Below are 20,895 nucleotides of genomic sequence, written 5' to 3'. Positions count from 1 at the left end.
GAGAATTCCCTCCCAAACATATGCCCCACTTTGATAACATCCCGCACCAATGTTCCTCCCCTGCAATAGTTGAACCATTCTGTGGTCCAAAACTTCTTAAAAAAATGAAGCCTAATATATTGCCAGTTTCCATTAATAGTAAAGTGGAATATAGTGATGGGTTTAAAGTTAAATTATGAATACATACTCATTTAGAAAAATTAAATGAAGTAAAAATAAGTTGGGGTATCAAGAAATGAAAAGCTTTGTTTTTGATGTTTTGCCTTTCATCACTGTAATAGGTGTTGCCCTGTATGTATTTCCTCCAACACAACTTCTATTTCCTTTCCCTTCTCTTCTCCTTCTGGGATGCCTATAATGCATGTGTTTGTGTGTTTTGCATGGTCATTCAGGTCCCTAAGTCCCTGCTGGATTTTTTCTATCTTTTTATCTATCAATTCTACTATCTGTTTGATTTCAGATGTACTGTCTTCCACATCACTAATTCTTTCCTCTGCCTCTTCAAATCTGCTGTTATTTGCTGGGAGTGTATTTTTTATTTCTTGGATTGTGCTGTTGATCCCCATCATACCCATTATCTTTTTGTGCATGATTGCAATTTTTCTCTGTTCTCTCCAAGTATTTTCTTCATATTCTTAATCTCTTCCTTCACTTCATTAAATTGGTTCCTAATATATGTTTGGATAACTTTAATTGCTTGTTCAATATTCTGCTCTTCTTCCAGGTTTTTAGTTTGTTCATTGGATTGAGTCATGTTTTCCTTATTATTGGTTTGGTTTGAAGTTTTTTGTTGCTCTCTGGTCATCATTTTACCTTGGTGTCCTTATTCAGTTGATTAGCTTCTTTGTCTAGTCTCAGGGTTTAATTAGTTGTTGTTTTTGTGTGTATGTTGAATCTTCTCTTTGTCACTTTGTTCTTCTTATTCTATTTCCTTGTTGTTGGCTAAGTTCACTTGAAGGAAAATAACAGGGCAAGAGTAAGCAAAAGGAGTAAGAAATGAAAAAGGATAATAATAGTATTGATAGTAAATGTTAACAGAAGAACCATGTGAGATCTAGGAGAATGAATATTAGACTCATATAAGCTGTGTAGAGTTATAACAGTAAGAAGAGTGGAGTACTTATAATGAGACGGTAAACTGAATATGGGGAGGAATATAGTATGAATTAAAAGACCAGTGTGGTCAGAAAAGAAGGAAGGAGAAAAGAAAGGACTATAATGTAGAGAGTGAATAAAAGAAAATAGTACAAAGGTATTAGAAATAAAAAGTCAGAAAATTTGGGACCAAACAAAGAGAAACAATAAATGATGGAGGATAGAAAGATGTAGAGGAAAGGGGATAGCATTGGTAACCAAAATCAGAACACATAGAAATGAGGAAATTGTGGTTGAGGAAACACAGCAAATGTGAAGTGCTCCCTGCAGCACCTAATATAAAAATATAAAGAAGAAGAGAAGGAAAGAAAAAAAAAGAGGGAAAAAGGGGGAGTGGTTGGAAAGCAAGCAAGAAAAAGAGAGAAAAAAAAAGAAGAAGAATAAGAAGAAAAGGCCATGCAAGGATAAAGAGGAAGGAGAAACAAGAAAACAAACCAACAAAAAAGACCAGACAGTTTCAAGCAATGAATCCTCTTTGCAGTTAAATAAAATGCTTAGGAGTCTGCCTCTCCCCTTTTTCCCTTTCTCACTTCTCTCTCTCTCAGGGCAGCAGGAAAGCTGTTTGAGGAATCCAGTAGGAGATTCTAGTGAGTTCTTGGTGAACCAAATCACCAGAGGACACAATGACTCTTAATCTCCAAAGAGAGAGCACCCACCCCTCACCAGGAACCCCAAATATGCTAGTGGAAGCTTTGAAAACACATTTTACAGTCCCTCTCCCTTAGATGTGTTACAGGAGAGCTATTTGATTTTCTGACCCCTCTTCCTAGACTAAGTTTTCTATCAGGGCATTTAGGCAGATTGGGCTTTCATGGCAGATTTGCCTCTCTTTTCTGCCCAGGCTCTCCCAAAGCTAGCTGGTATGCTCCTCCAAGCTCAAAAAAACAAAAACAAAAAATGGAGGGGGCCAAAAAATTGAACCCACACTCGTTTGGCCCCTCTGCACCTCCCACCAAAGCCCTCTGACTCACAGAGTAAGTCCAAAACCAGAGGGCTAGGGTAATCCTGTATCTCAGGAAGTGCTAGTCCAGGATATTGCAGACTCAGGGTATGTGGGTCTGTGGAATGTGGGCTATGGAGGCTTAGGAGTCATGGACTTGGGACCACGCTTCTGCAGAAACCAGGGCTCGGGAGCACCACTGTACTACCAACAGTTCAGAGAAGGCTGTGGTCACCAGCCCTAGGGGGAAAGGGCCCACCTCCCCATAACTTCTGACCTCAGTGATAGAAACCCACAATTCTACTTTTAGCAAGCACTTTTTCTGTTGCAGTCTCTCCAAACTGATGTCCAAACAGCTCTTGCCTTGCAAGCCCCTGAAACAGTCCATTCTGGCATGATTCCAACTCTACTCAGCAAGTCCTTTGTGGGAGTGATTATGAAGTGCACTCACTCAGATGCCATCTTGCCCCATCTCTGCACTTACTTTTTGAACCATTAATTATTTCACCCCTTTGCTAATGACAGGAGAGGAGTTCCAGCTCTTTGCTATTTTGATTCTTTAGCCCACCAATCAATCTCCCAGGAGGGTCCAATGATAAGGCCCCTGGAGAATATCCCAAGCTTCTCAAGGCTTCCAGAGTAAGTCTCATTCTGAATGGGGTAATCTCAGATTCTTCCAGCAACCATTTTGAGGGTACCAAAGTTCACATGGGCTTTACTGCCAATCTCCAGATTTGTCTATTTTTTTCCATTTCTTCATTTTTTATTGTCTTTTTAAAAAGATATATAGCTCACACAAAATATTACATTACAAAGTATAAGAGGTTCCCATATGCCCCACTACCCATGCCCCACACACACTCCTTCCACATTAACAACCTCTTTTATGAGTGTGGCACATTCATTGCATTTGATGAATACATTTTGGAGCACTGCTACACCACATGGGTTATAGTTTACGTTGTAGTTTGCAGTCTTCCCCCAGTCCATTCAGTGGGTTATGGTAGAATATAATGTCCTGCATCTGTCCCTGCAATATCACTCAGGACAACTCCAAAGCCTGAAAATGCCCCTATTGGCTATTGATTCCCTAACTAGCCTGCTTCAGCAGCAGCAAGAGAAGCTCTTGACACCCTTCCTCAATCCCTCTCCAGAGGATTTTGCAGTCAGTCTGTACCACTTTTGTGGGTTTCTGGCCCTGATTTGACTGGCAAAGCCTGATTTTTTGAAAGGCCTGTCTTTCATGACTCTTATCCCAGAATTATAGAGAACCCCTAACCCAAGAAAAGCAGTACATACATTCTTCAAAAGTCTACCTGGATGGACGATAAGTTGGGTCACAAAAGAAGTTTCAGTAAATTAAAAATATTTATATCATTCAATATATATTCTCCAACAACTTCAGAATGTAACTAGAAATCAATAACAGAGGAGAAAATGGAAAATTCAAAATTAAGTGGAAATTGAACAACATATTCTGAAAAAAAAACCAATGGGTTAAAAAAAATCAGTAGCAAAATAAGGAAATATATTATTTTATTTTATTTATTTATTTTATAAATAAGGAAATATTTTGAGGCAAACGAAAATGAAAATATAGTATAACAAATCTGATGGAATGCAGTGAAGGCAATGTTGACGGGAAATTTGTAGCTCTAGATGCTTTACATTTAAAAAGAAGAAAGATCTAAAATCAGAGACCTAATGCAAAACTGGAAGAACTAGAAAAAGGAGAGCAAAAAAAAATCCAGAGTGACAAGAACAGAGATAAAATAGAATAAAAAAATAGAGGTCAACAAAACCTAACTGTACTTCAAAAAATGTAGCACTTTTATGGCTATATTCCTGATTCTACAGGAATGAGGAACAGACATTTCCATATGCAGCCCACAGGGATTTTGAATCAGTCTTGCAGTCACATAATTTTTTCCAAATACTATCCTGTAAAACATTTAATTTTCTAATTTATGGCAAGCTCAGTTTTGCAATAGTGATATGGTTCCCTTTAGTAAAAGAAAAAGCCACCTGGAACAGAAAGAATGAGAGAAGGAGCCCCATTCCAACATTGTTCTAGGAATGATAAATTGAAGATTATTTAGAAAACTTGCCAACACCTTTTCACAGAATTAGTGGAAAAAATGAAAAAAAGTAGAGAAAAGAGAAATGCTCAAGTGAAGTCTAAGGGCAAATTTTGGTCTGGTGTCTATGTATTGGAAATTTAAAAAAAAATAAGACAAAAGCAATTAGAACCCATGAACCAACTATTCTAATTAACTAAATATTATGAGTGACTACAACAGTACAAAATATTTTTTAAAATTTTCATTTAATTGAATGTATGACTTCAAGGGGAATCCACAGTGGTATTTCTTTTATATTTTGAAAATGCCAAGGAGGGTTTTATGTAAATATTAACTGAGTGGAGGTTGGCACAAAAATTTTTATGTAGGTGTCATAAAAAGAATTGAAAGAAATAAAAATCAAAGTTGATGAATATGATGTAATCAATCTATTATTATTTACACAATATATCTACTTACAAGAAAAATAGCCATGATACAATATCTTGCCATCAGATCAATGATGTACTTACATCCACAAAGATGAGAGATAAATTAAATAGAATTTGGAATCTGAAAGCATGTGTTCATGGTCCAGAAGTATGATTTAAAAAGAATACTGTATGATTTAGGCATTTTATCTAAAGTTTACTCCTCTTTAAAAGAGCAATGTATTTGAATGACCAATTAGACACAATGATAGAAGTCAGAGAATCTAATTAAATATATGAAGCAATAAGTATATAAAAATTTCCTTTAAATATTTCAATTTTCCTTATAAAAATAGATTTACATAACAACTTTTATCAACAAATATTTTTTAAATTAATATTGACACTCAAATATCTTCAGGCATTGCACCCATTCACAAAGTTCTATCCACAAACCTCTTCCAGTTTCCCAATCATGTTCCTTCCAAACTCTAACCAGCCAGCCAAAACCATTGGCACATACCATGAATCTATATACAAATGCAACTTTGACCATTTCTCCTTCCAAGCAAAATGAACAACAAGGTACACTGCTCAAGGTTCTGCCTCCTGGGAGGATATCCCTTAATCATTGTCCTTCAATGGTGTGTGTAGAGCTGCAGCTGTCCACTTTTGGGTGGAGTCTATATATCATGTAAAATCTTCTATAAACAAGGCTCAAGTTTTCTCTTCTTGTAAGAAAATCCCCAAGAAGCCATAGCTCTGCAATGGGAGAAAGAAGGTAATGTGCATTTAGTAGGGGCCGTGGGCATTTGACCACTACTTCAGGCAACTTACTTGTGCCTCGTGGCTTGCTAGAACCTGATCTCCTATAAACTACTTCCATTTGATGATAGAGTGCTGCCCTGTACTACCAACATAATGACTCTTTCTCAGACAACATCCTTTTGCTAGATACAGCTCAGGTCTCATTGCAATTAGGTGACCTATGGTTAATTAAGAAGTATTCAGTCTCTCTTGAAGCCCAGTAAATAACCAAAAGCTATTTCTCAGAGGAAAAAATAGTTGTTATCTGCAGAGGATCACAGGATGCTGCTTCAAAATCTCACATATCCGTGTTTCCTATAGAGAGGCCTGACAAAGACTCCAAACAGCATGTGGATTTGCTACTGGTACTTGAAGCACCACTGGATAAGCTGGATCATTTTATGGTCTAAGTGGCAGAATAGCATGCAAGGCAGTTAGGACCTGCTGCAGCACCTGCTCACATTCCAGTTGCTTCTCAAAACCAGTAGCTTTTTGAGTTATTCAGTAAGTTCCAGAATAGCAAACCCAAATGTGGATTATGTTGCCTCCCAAATCCTCAGAGGCCAACTAAGCATTCTTTCTTTTTTTATTGTAAAATGGCCAGATACAACAGCTTATCCTTTACTTTAAAAAGACATCTAGACATCGTCCTCTCCACTGGTTGCCTAGACTTTACAGTGAGGTGGAAATCCCAAGAATTATTTTCAGATATATTATCCATACTCTTTATACAAATGTTTTAATAATAAGTCAAGAGTAGTTGCTACTCCTGCTCACTAGGTCCAAGCAGCATTATTTTATTAATGCAATAAAACAGTGTGATGTCTTGTGGACGATAATTCAATCAAGGAATCTGTAGATGAGATTAAGTCATAGGGCTGAATATTTGCTATTCTCCTGAGGAAGACAGTGAAGGTGTTTTGCTGAGCTTTCAAGATGAAAGAACTAACAAGTATTGAAAAATACTTTGCCAAATCAATAGCTGCATACTGAGTATGTGTGGATGTGTTTATTTTTTAAAGCAATGATACCATATCGGAAATAGCAGCTGTAATTAGACTAACTTCCTGGCTTAATTTATGAAAATACACTATCATTTTAAAAGATCTCTCTGTTTTCTGCACAGGCCTATACGAGTGTTGAAGAGGAATGTGATGCACTTACCATATCTTGGCAAAAATACCACACTCTGGCAAAAATTTTGGTTTTTTGATAAATACTAAAATCAGATTATGTCAGTCCTCTAACTTTATTCTACATTGTCTAGTTTTGATTATTGTAGTTCTTTGCTTTTTCATATAAATTCCAAAATCAGCTTTTCCATTTCTGTAAAAAATTCTTTATTAAATTTTAATTGGGTTGCATTGAATCTATAGATAAAATTTGGGCTGCATTAATCAATAGAACATTTGCTCCCAAATGGCTCCAAGCCAATATCATTTTTCTTTCTTTCTTTATTTTATTCAGGTTCCATGACCAAGTTTAACAATCCACTAAGATAGGTAGTCTTGGTATGAGACCCAGGAATTTATGTAATATTCATAATTATGATAAGAATTCCTTGTGAAAATAGGCAGGTATTAGTCTACACATTAGTATATAGTATGCCCAAGATGAGGAAAAACCATATAAAACTCAAACCCTGTGACTTTTAACTCTACCAGTCTTCTAATATTCTAATATACTATTGCATAGAATATTACAGTTACCTATTTACTGCCCAAATTCTCCTGTATCCTTGTCCATAAATTTATTTTTCTGTCAGAATTTCAATGAGCTTAAACTATCTTTCATGCCACTTATAAGTGCAGTACATTAAAATTTCAATAAGAAGGGAGGCAAGGCAAGATGGTGTCTGAGTGAGTGCAACCTCGTCATCTCTTCTGCAAAAAAATGGCTGAGTGGGGACAGAATCCTGCCCGAGTGAGCTGTTTTGGGAACCCACAAGAGGGGAGGTTTCTGGACATTGATCTGGAGTATGTCAAAAGGAGTGCCTGCTCAAGGTAAAACCGCAGGTTTTGGCATTTGAGCTGGAAGCTGTAGGACTGTTAAACTCTTCCCCTAGAGCTACTAACCACAGCATTCACTGAACAGTGTCTGTCACATGGCAGCGTGCCTGAGCCCCTTATTCCCCAAACACAAGATCCCTGTACCTGTGTTCCCTGAACCCCACATTCTCTGAACCTACATTCCCTGAACCCAGTACTCAACAAACCCAGGCATTTCCCTAACCTGCCAGTCTCAGAAAAACTCTGAAAGTGAGAGAGTTCTGATGAGAGCTGCAGAGAAGCCCATGGAGTGCAGGTGCAATTTTCTGGTCCCCCCTTAGGCTTGGAGGACCTTGCCAGCTGACTTGGAGCAAGGCTAGGAAGAAAGGAGAAGGGAATCTGCAGAGAAAGTCTGATTTACCTAAATGCCTGGAGATAGGGAAGACTGTTCTGGGAGAAGATGGTGTCAGGCAATTAACTAGTCTTGTGAAACACATCAAAGGGAGGGGACAATAGGATGTGCTTAATAAGCTTCCAATAGCATATTTAGGGTTCCCGGCAAGGTGTGGGTGCTCTCTCTCAAAGAGACTAAGAGTCATTATTTTCTGTGGTGAGTTAATACACTAGGGTCCCATTTGAATGTCAGAGGGGAGCTCTCACAGGGCCTTCCTGCTGCCCTGGGAGAGAGAGAAGTGAGGAAGAGGGAAAAGGAGAAGGATAGATGCCTAAGCAGTTTATTCAATTATTGAGAGGAGTCCTTGCTTGAGGCCTTGTCTGGTCTTTTCTGTTTGTTTGTTTTCTTGTCTTTCCTTCCTCTTTATCCCTCCACTGCCTTTTTTTCCTTCCCTTTTTCCTTTTTTCAATTAGGTGCTGTAGGCAGTGTTTCCTGTTTGCTGTGCTTCCTCATCCTCAATTCCCTCTTTTCTGTGTGTACTGATTTTGGCTACCAATGCTATCCCCTTTCCTTTACATCTTTCTATCTTCAATCTTCTATTGTTTCTCTTAAATTCCACCTCTCTTTGTTTAGCCCCCAATTTTTCTGACTTTCTATTTCTGACACCTCTATTCTGTTTTCTGTCTTTTATTCACTCTACATGCTGTCATTTCTTTTCTCTTTCCCTCTCCCTTGACCACCCCAGCCTTTGAATTCATACTATATTCTTCACCATATTCAGTTAACCATATCATTGTAGCTAATCCACTCTTTTACTGTTATAATGCTACACAGTGTACAAGAGTTTAATATCCATTCTCCTAGGACTCACATGGTTCTTGTTAACATTTGCTATCAATATTACTATTATACTTTTTATTTCTTACCTCTTTTGCTTTCCCTGTCCCTAATATTTTCCTTGAAGGGAACTAAGACAACAAAAAGAAAATAGAAAAAGAAGAATAATGTGTCAAAGAGAAGACTTAAAACACACAAAAAACAGCACCTAAATAAACACTGAAGGTAGACTAAGAAGCTAATCAACTGAACAAACCCAGCAAGATAGCATGATGATAGCAGCAAAAAATTGCAAACCATACCAATAATCAGGAAAACATAGCCCAATCCAAAGAACAAACTAAAAACCAGGAAGAGGAGCAGAACATCAAACATCTACTCAAAGCTTTCAAAACAAATATCATGGACCAATTTAAAGAAGTCAAATAAGAGATTAAGGATATGAAGAAAACACTTGGAGAGCATACAGGAGAAATTGTAATCATACACAAAAATATATGGATATTATGGTGATGACACAGCACAATGGAGAAATCAAAAATACACTCTCAGCAAATAACAGCAAATTTGAAGAGGCAGAGGAAAGAATTAGTGATGTGGAAGACAGTACATCTGAAATCAAATAGATAGTAGAATTGATAGATAAAAAGATAGAAAAAATCCAGCAGGGACTTAGGGACCTGAATGACAACAGAAAACATGCAAACATATGCATTATAGGCATCCCAGAAAGAGAAGAGAAGGGAAAGCGGACAGAAGGGATGTTTGTGGAAATAATAATGGCTGAAAACTTCCCAAAACTATTGAGGGAGATGAATGTACATGTGCAGGAAGCCCAACACACCCCAAATAGCATAAATAATAACAGGCCTACTCCAAGACATATATTTGTCAAATTACCCAATGCTCAAGACAAAGAGAATACTGAAGGCAGCAAGAGAAAAGAGAACCATCATATACAATGGAAACTTAATAAGATTAAGTGCTAATTTCTTATCTAAAACCATGAATGCAAGAAAGTAGTGATATGATATAGTCAAGATACTAAAAGAAAAAAATTTCCAGCCAAGAATGTTCTATCCAGCAAAGCTGGCATTCAAAAATGATGGAGAGCTCAAAATATTACAGATAAACAGAAAGTATGCCAACAAGAAACCTGCCCTTCAAGAAATTCTAAAGGGAGTTCCACAGGAGGAAAGAAAAAAATATGAGAGACATAGCTGGAGGAGAGTGTAAGAACAACTAAAATGACAAAAAGAGAAAAAACAACATAGACACAAATCCAAAGAATATTTGGCTCATGTAAGTAATTCCTTGAGAGTAATAGCACTGAATATCAATGGATTAAACTCACATCTCAAGAGAAACAGACTGGAAGAATGGATAAGGAAATATGACCTATCTATATCCTGTCTACAATAAACCCATCTTAAACCAAGGGATTCAAGGAATTCGAAAGTGAGTGGCTGGAAAACATTCTTACAAGCAAACAATAACCAAAAAAGGGCAGGAGTAGCTACATTAATATTGGACTAAATACACTTTAAATACAAAACTATTGTGAGAGACAAAGATGGATACTACATATTAGTAAAAGGGGTAATCTTTCACAAATAAGGAACAATCATAATCATTTATGCACCTAACAAGGGTGCCTCCAAATATGTGAGGCAAACACTGGAGAAACTAAGTGAAGAATAGATATCTCTTCAGTTATAATGGAGGATTTAAATACACCACTATCATCATTGGACAGAACATCAGTAAAGAAACAAAGACTTTGATGAGCTCGACCTAATAGACATATACAGAACATTACACCCAAATACAGCAGGATATACATTCTTCTCAATCACACATGGGTCATTCTCCAAGATAGACCACATGCTAGACCACAGAGAAAGTCTCAGTGAATTCAGAAAGATAGAAATCATACAAAATAATTTCTCTGACCACAGTGGAAAGAAGCTGAAAATCTGCAAGGGCCAGAGACCCAGATTAGTCACCAACATATGGAAGTTAAGCAATACACTCTTAGACAAAGAGTGGGTCAAGGATGAAATCTCAAAAGAAATCAGTAAATACCTGGAAATTCATGAAAATGACAACACAGCATAACAAAACTTTGCGATGCAGCAAAAGCTGTATAAAGAGGGAAATTCATAGCATTTAAATTCATACATCAACAAAGTAGAAAGAGCTAAAATTGAAGACCTAAATGCACACCTGGAGGAATTAGTAAAACAACAACAACAAACTCCAAAGGAAGAAGAAATAAATAACAAAGATCAGAGCAGAACTAAATAGAAAATAAGAAAGCACTAGAATAATTTTTAAAAGAGCAAAGAGGGAGTGGAGCCAAGATGGCATCAGAGTAAGCAGCTCCTGGAGTCAGTTCCTGAAACAGAGCAGTGGGTGATAACCCAGAGCTACCTAAAACACCTTTTGGAGGACCCAGGAGACCAAAAGAGTATCCTGCAACATCCTTGACAGAGTGGAAAGAGGAGACTACACATCTGCACAGGGGAATAGTGAGTAGAGCCCTCCATGCCATGGAGGTTGGTGCCTGTGGTGTGCAAGCTGCCTCAGGAGCTATTCCATGGTTGGAGTTGAAGTTCCATGTCCCCCAATAAAAATAGGAGTAAAACACAGTGTGACACTGACTTCAGCTACTGATTACTGGATTCAGCAGACTGAAGTAGAATCCTAAGAACAACTAAACTTTAAGCCTGTTCAGGTCAGAGGGAAGCCAGTGGTCACCATTCTGACTCCACCCTGGGCTGGAGGGGAAGTGGCACTGACTGAAAATCAGTTCTTGTAAGGACCAGCTTCTTTCCACCCAGGTGGTATTGCAGGTCTAACCTAAATCCCAGTCCCACCTCCAGCAGAGAGGAAGTTGGGGGGACCTATACCACCTCTCTCTGGGAAGCTGCAAGCCATGCCACAGAGGCAGTGCCCATTCTACTCTAGGGGTGCAAGCTGCCTCAGGAGCTATTCTGTGGATGGAGTTAAAAGCTCCATTTCCCATAAATGGTGGAGGAAGAGACAGATGTCTGCTGACGTCAGCTACTGATTAGTGGACTCAGCTGGCTAAAGTATAATCTTAGAGCCAGCTAGGGTCTGAGCCTATCCAAGGGGGAAAGAGTGAAGTAGCTGCCATCTTGACTCTGCCCCCAGCATGAGGGGGAGCCTGGATGACTGAAATCCAGTGAAGTTATGGATGGGCTTCTTTCCACCAAGATCAGACTGCAGCCCTAGCCTAGGCTCCAGTCCCACCTCCAACAGAGAGGTAGCTGGTGGGACCTGCACCAGGCTCTCCAAGCAAGTGCAAGTGCTCTCCACTGGCAGAGGCTGAATAGTTGGACACCTGGGGCTGCATCCCCACATGCCAAGAGAAAGGAGAGGAGCTGGGTATCCTCTGTCTCTCTGGGCAATGGCAGGGGTTTTTGGTTCACACAGATTTGCTGAGTGCCTTTGAGCCCATCTTCACCTCTTTCCCCCACAAAAGGATAGGAGGGGGCTTGTGATACCTTGACCTCTCAGGGCAACAGTTTTGGCCTGCACAGTTCTGACTTTTGGGCACCTGTGGCTCCACATCCATCCCCAATAGGATGAGACTGCTCAGCCTCTTTGGGTAATTGCAGGCACTTTTGGACCACATAGCCTGGTCTGGTGGGTACTTGTAGATGAACGCTTACCCCCCAATAGGAAAGAAAGGGGCTGGTGTTTCCACAGCCTTTTTGGGTAACAGCAGACCTTCAACCTGTATGGACTGGACTATTGGATGCCTATGAATCCACCCGAACCCCCAATAGGATAGGAGGGTTTTGGTGCCTCCACAGCCTTTCTGGACAATGAGGAGAAAGGTGGGAGAAACTTTATCAGTTTCTGGAACAACGTGGGCAACTTCAGTCTCTGTAGATTACAGTACCAACTACATCCTTGGTTCCTACTACACAACAAGCAAGGGAGAAAAGATAAGAAATCCCTAAACTAAAGGGAGAAATTGGACCCAGAATAAATACATCTAGCAAGCCAGATGTGGAAACACCAACAAAAAATTACAATCCATACCAAGAAACAGGGAGAGATGGCCCAATTAATCCTTTAAGATAAGCCTGCAGATGACATAAAGTTGAGACAACTAATCTTAGATGTTCAAACAAATCTCCTTAATAAACTCAATGAGATGGCTAAAGAGATTAAGGATATTAAGAAGACATTGGATGAGCACAAAGAAGAATTTGAAAGCATATGTAGAAAAATAGCAGACCTTATGGAAATGAAAGGTGCAATAAATGAAATTTAAAAATACACTGGAGGCATATAACAGCAGATTTGAGGAAGCAGAAGAAAGGATTGGTGAGCTCAAAGACATGGCCTATGAAAGTGAACAAAAAAAAAGAACAGATGAAGAAAAGAATGGAAAAAATTGGACAGGATCTCAGGGAACTAAATGACAGCAAAAGACATATGTGGCATGGGTGTCCCAGAAAGAGAAGAGAAGGGAAAAGAGGCAGAAAGAATATTTGAAGAAATAATGGTGGAAAATTTCCCAACCCTATTGAAGGACATAGATATCCATGTCCAAGAAGCACAATGTACTTCCATCCAAATAAATCCAAGCAGACCAACTCTGAGACACATACTAATCAGAATGTCAAATGCCAGAGACAAAGAGAACTCTGAGAGCAGCAAGAGAAAAGCAATGCATAAGAGGAACTCTTAGGCACCCTATAGCTCTAGGCCTTGTTCTTATTTCAGGTGCAGAGGCTCACAAGTATAGTCGTTAGTATCAAGGGCTCATTGTTGGACCTTCCTTCTTTTTTGGTCTTTGCCGTTGCACTTGGGAGATTGTTGCTGTTCCTTTAGGGACTGTGATAGAGCTTCCCTGACTAGGAACTCAGCACTCCCTCAGTTGTTGTTTTAATTGTTATTTTTTACTTTATTTTAGTTTTTCTAAATTAGTATGTTTTTTATTTCTAATCTTTAAACCTATCATTTCATTTTCCTACTAATTGAATTTGGCAATCTATTAGGCTTCATTTTTGAAAAAGTTTTGGACCACAAAACTTTTGTTCAACTATGACAGTAGAGGAACATTGGCATGGGGTGTTACTGATAGGGGACACATTGTTGGGAGGGAGTTCTCCAGGCTATTTATATAGAGTATATTAAAATATTTAGATTTTCATTGTGTCTTTTCTTAGTAGTTACACATACAAATGACAGCTGAAGGAGTGCTGAGTCCTTAGCCAGGGGAGCTCTGTCTCATGTCCTATGGAAAAGCAACAATCCCTCAAGTGCAAGGGCAAAGACCAGTGAAGAAGGATGGTCCAATGATGAACCCTTGATAATGATGCCTATGCTTATGAGTCTTTGCACCTGAAATTTCAACTATGCCTAGAGCTGCAGGGTCCTTAAGAGTTACCTCTTGAGAGACTCCATGTTGCTCAAATGTAATCATTCTCTAAGCCAAACTCAGAATGTAAATGCATTACCTTCCCCCCAGTATAGGACATGACTCCCAGGGATAAGCCTCTCTGGTGCTGAGGGAATACTACCAATCACTAGCTGGTGATGCAACTAGAAAAAGACTTTGAATAAAAGGGGGAAAATGATAAAGACAAATGAGTTTATTTAGATAAGAGTCTTCAAAAAAGATCTGGGATTTCTTTAGAGGAGTCATGCTTACACTTGTCTCAGAAGGATCCAAGAGACAGCCAACATAGATAAAACCCCAGGAACTGCTGCTCCTGAGGGTTATGGAGACACACAGGTTCTATGATCATGGCAGATGGCTCTGGAGTTCAGTGCCTTTTTAGTGGGTTCTACTTTTTTTATTAGTTTTCCTGAGTGTGATGGAGTTGGATTCAGATGTGACCTTTCTACACATGCCTCTTCTGACACTTTTACTAATCCTCTATACATTGGGGTTGGCATACTCAGGAGACTTGAATCTCTGGGTAGGCCATGTGCTAACTGGGCTCTGAGCCTCAGCATAGTTGCAACTTCTACTCTCTGATTTATTGGACTTACCCAGCTCAGTTAACAGGGAGGTGAAGATGGTTAACCACCACACCAGGGAACTGAGAGTGCTTACTATTCCAAGCAGGAGAATTGCATCCATCAACCATGTGGGAATAAGCCCCCTTTCAATATAGAGGTGGAGTGGACCTTCTGGTCCACAGGATGGAGGAATAAAATATGGATTAGAGTTTACTTACTGGTATTCTACTATAGAACTATTGTGACTCTAGCAATGGAAGAAATTGTATCATTGATGTGGAGACAGTGGCCAAGGGAGTTGCTGAGGACATGGAGAGAGGAGAAGAGATGTGATTGGGGGCATTTCAGGGACTTGGAGTTGTCCTAAATGATATTGCAGGGACAGATGCTAGACATTATGCATACAGCCATAACCCACTGAATGTATTGGGGGAGAGTGTAAACTTATATGTAAACTATAATCCATGCAGCACAGCAGTGCTCCAAGATGTATTCACCAAATACAGTGAACGTACCACAATTATGAAAGAGGTTGTTGATGTGGGAGGAGTGTGGGGATGTGTGAGATATATGGGAGCCTCTCATATTTTTTAAGATAACATTTTTTGTGATCTATGTATCTTTAAAATAAATGACAAAATTTTTTAATAAGAAACCTAATAATTTTTATTAAACAAATATAAATTACATAATTGGTTATGCTTTCATATTATTTTAAACCATAAATATTTATGGAATTTTTGAGGAATTAAGAAAGTTATATTCCCAATAAGAAGACACTAGATTTCATTGAACCTATGTTATTAATCTAATGCCACAAAACTTGTATGTATTAGAGCTAGGACTATGGACTTTGATTACTTTTCCAGTCCCACGTGATATGATTTTTCCACTGAGGTATAATTTTTTTCCTGAAAGGTAGTGTGCATTCAAGTAGATGTTTATATCCTATAGCTCATTATTCCAGAAAGTTTCATGAGTTTATTATGAAAAGAAAATCTCATCATCCTGCATTTGTTTTGCAGAAGAGAGTTGTGTTTTCTCCTCGTGCATCTCCTCTGGACACCAAGAATAGCATGAAGAACTGGTATAAGTATCCAAGTGCATAATAGTCACTTCATATTGTAACTGAGTAACTAGTTCAATTTCAGAGGTAAGAGGAAAGTTTTTCATAATGCACACAATATTTTAGAAAGTATAATCTTCATCCTCAAACTAGAGTACATGCATTACTATTTAAATTTGAGATAGTTTGTTCTAGTTCTCACACATTAAACTTTCAAAATTTGTTTGCTTTGAAAATAACTGACTGAGAACATTAGATTGATGCCTTGCAGGGCATGGTTCACATATAAAAGTGAAATTTAGGACAAAATAACACGAAGAATGGGAAAAAGGAACTGTATCTACTTCTGAAGGTTTAATGATCTGTAGAGCAACCATTATGGAGAGAGAAGACAAATTGCCAAATAAGGGATGAAAGAAGAGAGAAAACCATAATTTCCCCCAAATATTTAACAGATAGTAATAAAATGATGTAACAACATATGCTCTTTAATAATTTAGATTAAATATACAATTCCTTAAAAATGCTCACACCAGAAAAAGCTGTTGCCTGAATAGGATTATATCCAAGAAATTGAACTTTCCTTAAAAACCTTCCACATGAAAAAGAAAAAAATACAGACGTTCTTTTCCAAAAGTGAAAACCACACTTTTCTATCAGATTGGGAAGTAGACAGAGTGCTACATGAAAAGTCTTCTACCATGCCAAAGAAGACAATGCCTTCGGAGAAAGTAGATCAACTACAAAATAGAAGCCTGGGTTTCAGGGTTCTTTCTTGGGAAATGGCACACTCAAAGCATAGTCAACTGAAATCTTCATGGCTAAACCCAAGGAGGGTACCTCACCCTTTATTGAGATGCTCTATTTCTGAATCCCTTTCTTATGCAAAAATGGCTTGGATTTGACCAATATTGGTTCCCTGCAGCCCAGTCACATTATTTGATAAATCACTCTTTCCTTTACAGAGTTCTTTCCTTTTGTAAATAGGATTATGCATGTATATTGATATGTTGACAGATTTAGCTGGCATTGCCAAAGTCATACTGTCTTCTGTCAACAGCTGTAGAGAAGGACTGCAAGCAATATATACCTATGATCTGTTATTTTTGTTTCTTTTAAAAATATGTATGAAAGCAGTGGTTTCTATTTTTTCTCTCATTATAATATATTTTTGAGGAAAAACATTCAGTTTGTCTGGGTTCAACTGTATGCTTTTCCTTTAATCTATTTCCTGATCCTGAACAAGTCATGTAATCTCTTGGTGCCCCAGTTTCATCATCTATAAAATTCATCTTTTCATTTTTTGAAGCACTATTGTAGGTGCTGAAGATCCAGGATTGAACAAACTAGGTACAAATCCTGAGTTCAAGAGTTCATAGTGGAGGATACAGAAAAAAATCAAAAGCATAAGGAAAATACATGGAATGTTAGATAGGGTAACTTATGGAAAGCAAATGCAAAATGGATGAGGGATGGGGCAGATATGATTTTAAATAGTGTGGTAAGGGATGATCTTACAAGGAAGAGAATGAGAAAAGATCCTTGAAGTTAATTGGGTAAAGGGAAATTTAGGGAGAATAAAAAATTGAAGAACATCCGGGCAGCATCAGGACTAATGTGTTTAGCAAAACATTAGTAGGTCAGTGTGGCTGCTCCATAGTGAGCATGAAGTCACAATAATATAGGATAAATTCATAGATGTAGGAATGAGGGCAAGAATAATTTATATCTGGAGGCTTTTGTAAAAATTTTACTTTTCACTCTTACTGTGATGGGAAATCTTATAGGTTTGGTGAAGGAATGAGAAATGTTCCAACCTACTTTTTAACATGAACACTCTGTCCTTAACATTGAAATTAGAGTCAAAGGGTATAAGGCAGAAAACAAGAAGGCAAAAATAATTTGAAGAGTGGGATGATGGTTCTTTGGGCCATGGTGGGAGCAGAGGTATTGAGAAATTGTCATACTCCAGATATTTTCTGGACATAGAATCAATAGGATATGCTGATGGACTTGATTTATGTGACAGAGAAAATTATAGAATGATTTCCAAGACTGCCTGAAAAAGTAGTAGGATGGCTTTCCATTACCTGAGATTAAATTGTAGATATTGGAAGTACTTTCCTGAGTATTATCTTGTGGTAATAAACTATGTAAATTATTTTTCTAAAACCATTTAAATATTGTCTGGCACAGAGTAGGGGATGAATAAATATAATCTAAATTTTCCATTATTATATTACATCAAATATTTACAAACAAAATTATTGTACATATTTTTTCATGTGTATTCCATTATAATTTCTTTATCATTATTTAAGTAATTTGACCTTTATAAGAGATAGAATTTTGTTATGTCACTATGAACAAAAGGATATTTTCTTAAAAAATTCAGACCACATCTTACATAAAATATGTTATGCACTAATAGAAATAGGGAAAATGCAGTCTACTGTTTTCACATTTCACAAAGTTTATATTACATTCAATTAATAACATCTTTAATGTTTTCTAGAATATTTTAAGAAGATAGGGTAGTCAGAATTTATTGCAATCTGAAGCATGCCCTGATAATATTATTGTGTCAAATATTGGAGTATATGTTGACCACCATTGAGAACACAAACTAACAGGATACATTTAAAAAGTCACAGACATATACATAAATGATAGCAAGACCAGTATAAAGACCAGAAAGAGAAAAGAGCCTAAAATATGAGAAGACTCATTACATGTACACGATGAGAGATTAGTAAAAAAAATTTATTATTAAAATATATGCTTAACAAAGATACTGCTAATTGCAAACATAACAAAGAGAGATTGCATTTAAAACAAATTCTAAACAACCTAGGGTTCAGAGGAAAAATAAGGCATAATACAATAATTTATATGAATATTATATATAATTTAAAATATGCATATAAATTCAGGATGTAGAAGAAAATAATGCACTTTTTAACTGAAAAAATTGATGAGCAGTAAAAAATAGTGAAAAGTCATAAATTGTTTATTCTTAAAACAGAGGTTAAACTTTATTTAAATCATTCAAAAATACTTTTGGACAAAAAGAATATTAAATTCTACAAAGAAAAATTTAATATAAATTAAAAGAAGTGAAAACACTTGAATTCAAATACATATGCATATATATATATAATAAACATCACTTAAGTTAAAAATAATCAAATCTCAGAAAAATAAAAAATGCACTCTTAAATATATATTGAATAGCAGAGAAAACTAAAAGTGAAATTCCAGGTCATACAAATTAATTTTTAAAGGAATTTTATTAAAGCACCTGAGTAAAATTTATAGGTTGACAAAAATTTGGTCTCATTATTAATTCTTAAGTTTACAACTTTTCCCTATTAAAATTTTAAACCAAAAATTTAACTCAATGGTTTATTTTAATTATGGAAATCATTAGAAAGGAAATTATAGTTTTTAAAAATTGTGCTAAAATTAAACCAAGAAATACTAATTAGTGAAGCTTGTTGATATTACAGAATGGTAGAGTTTTCAGATGGTTTGCAGGTAGACATTGAATGATATTACTGCATGCAATAATTTTTTTAGTGCATATGCATGAATTTAGAAGCCTTTAAAACTTACAGCATTGCAAGAGGTGATTATTGATTTCACTCATATACCAAGGAAAGATTCACTACTCGAGTTTAAATGACAAAAGAATTACCAAAGTTTATAATGATGAGTGGATACTGAAAGGTGCAAAAGAAAGATAGGAAATGTCAAAAATGTTGTATATCTATATCTGTATATAGATATAGATATATAGATAATATATACAGGCAAATACATAAAATTGGTCTAGAAGACAATGAAAAAATATTTTTCTATTTTTTTAATAATTCAAAATATTTCCAAATTTTCAATATTCATGTACACTTATCTCTAGAACATAGCTCTATAACAATATTTTATTTTGTTCTAAGACCACATGTTAAAGTGCTGTTTTTCTTCTTTTAGTTGTTTATATATGAATATGTGGCAAAAATTTATTAGTACTGCATTAAATATTTCCATTTATTTTCTGGTTTAATCTTCATAATAACTATTGTTTTAGAATTGCTATTTTTTCTTGTACAGTTGAAGAAACTAGATTTAAAATTTAGGTGAGTTATTAAGGAATATGCAACTAAAAAGATGGGAGATCTACAACCTAAACCCCAGATTGTCCATTTCAAAACTTCACTCTTAACAACTTGTTGTATTTCTTCTCTACTGATAAATGGAATAGATCTAAGTGTGCTCTCTATTTAAAAAAATTCTCTGAATTTGGAACATGATGATGGTTTCTATGATACTACTTGAAAGATAACACTACATACTTGGTCACACTTCTTGACCTATAAAATACATATATTTAAGCCAAAGGTTTTAAACATATTTCATGGCATTCAATAACTATGTAGATTTATAAAAATATATTCTTGGCAATGTTCCATATCGTGATTGGTCAAGTAGAGGATGGCTTAACAGAAATGCAAGCTAATTAAAGGATGCTACTGTACTTAGAGAGAGACCAAGTAATTACCCATTTATGGGTAAAAATATGAGATTAAATATTTAGCATCACTGTCATTTCAATTGCCACTTCTTTATGACTCTAATGAGAGCATTTTTCACTTCTTTATTCCAAAGACTATAAATAAGTGGATTTGGCATGGGGATCACCATAGTATAAAACACAGAAACCACTTGATCCTTTCCCAAGGAGTAGGACTTAGGTTTTAAATAAGTAAAAATCATGGTGCTGTAAAAGATGGTGACTCCCAAGATGTGGGAGGCACAAGTAGAGAAGGCTTTGTGCGGCGGCTTGCTCGGTCGGTAGAGGTGGGGTCTGGCTGTGGATGAGGGGTCGGTCCAGCTCTGGACAAGAGGTCAGTCCCGCTTGGGACGAGGGGTCGGTCCCACTTGGGACGAGGGGTCGGTCCGGCAGCAGATGAGGGATCGGTCTCACAAGGGGTTGCGCGGTTCGGCTGACGGGGTCGCCCGGCGAAGCCGGCAACGAAGGGGTCGCCCGGAGAAGCAGGCGACGAACTGGGGACAAGGGAGGCCAGGCCCTTGTCGGGGGCTCTCAGGACTGGAGGGCGCACGGCAGAAGAACTACCGCGGAGACAAGGTAAACACGCAAGTCCACTTTATTGAGGGAGAGGCAACAGTTTTATAGGGGCTGGGGAAGGC

The sequence above is a fragment of the Dasypus novemcinctus genome, chromosome 24, assembly GCF_030445035.2.
Source record: "Dasypus novemcinctus isolate mDasNov1 chromosome 24, mDasNov1.1.hap2, whole genome shotgun sequence".
NCBI classification, from domain to species: domain Eukaryota; kingdom Metazoa; phylum Chordata; class Mammalia; order Cingulata; family Dasypodidae; genus Dasypus; species Dasypus novemcinctus.
Note: the sequence above shows the minus strand (reverse complement) of the source record.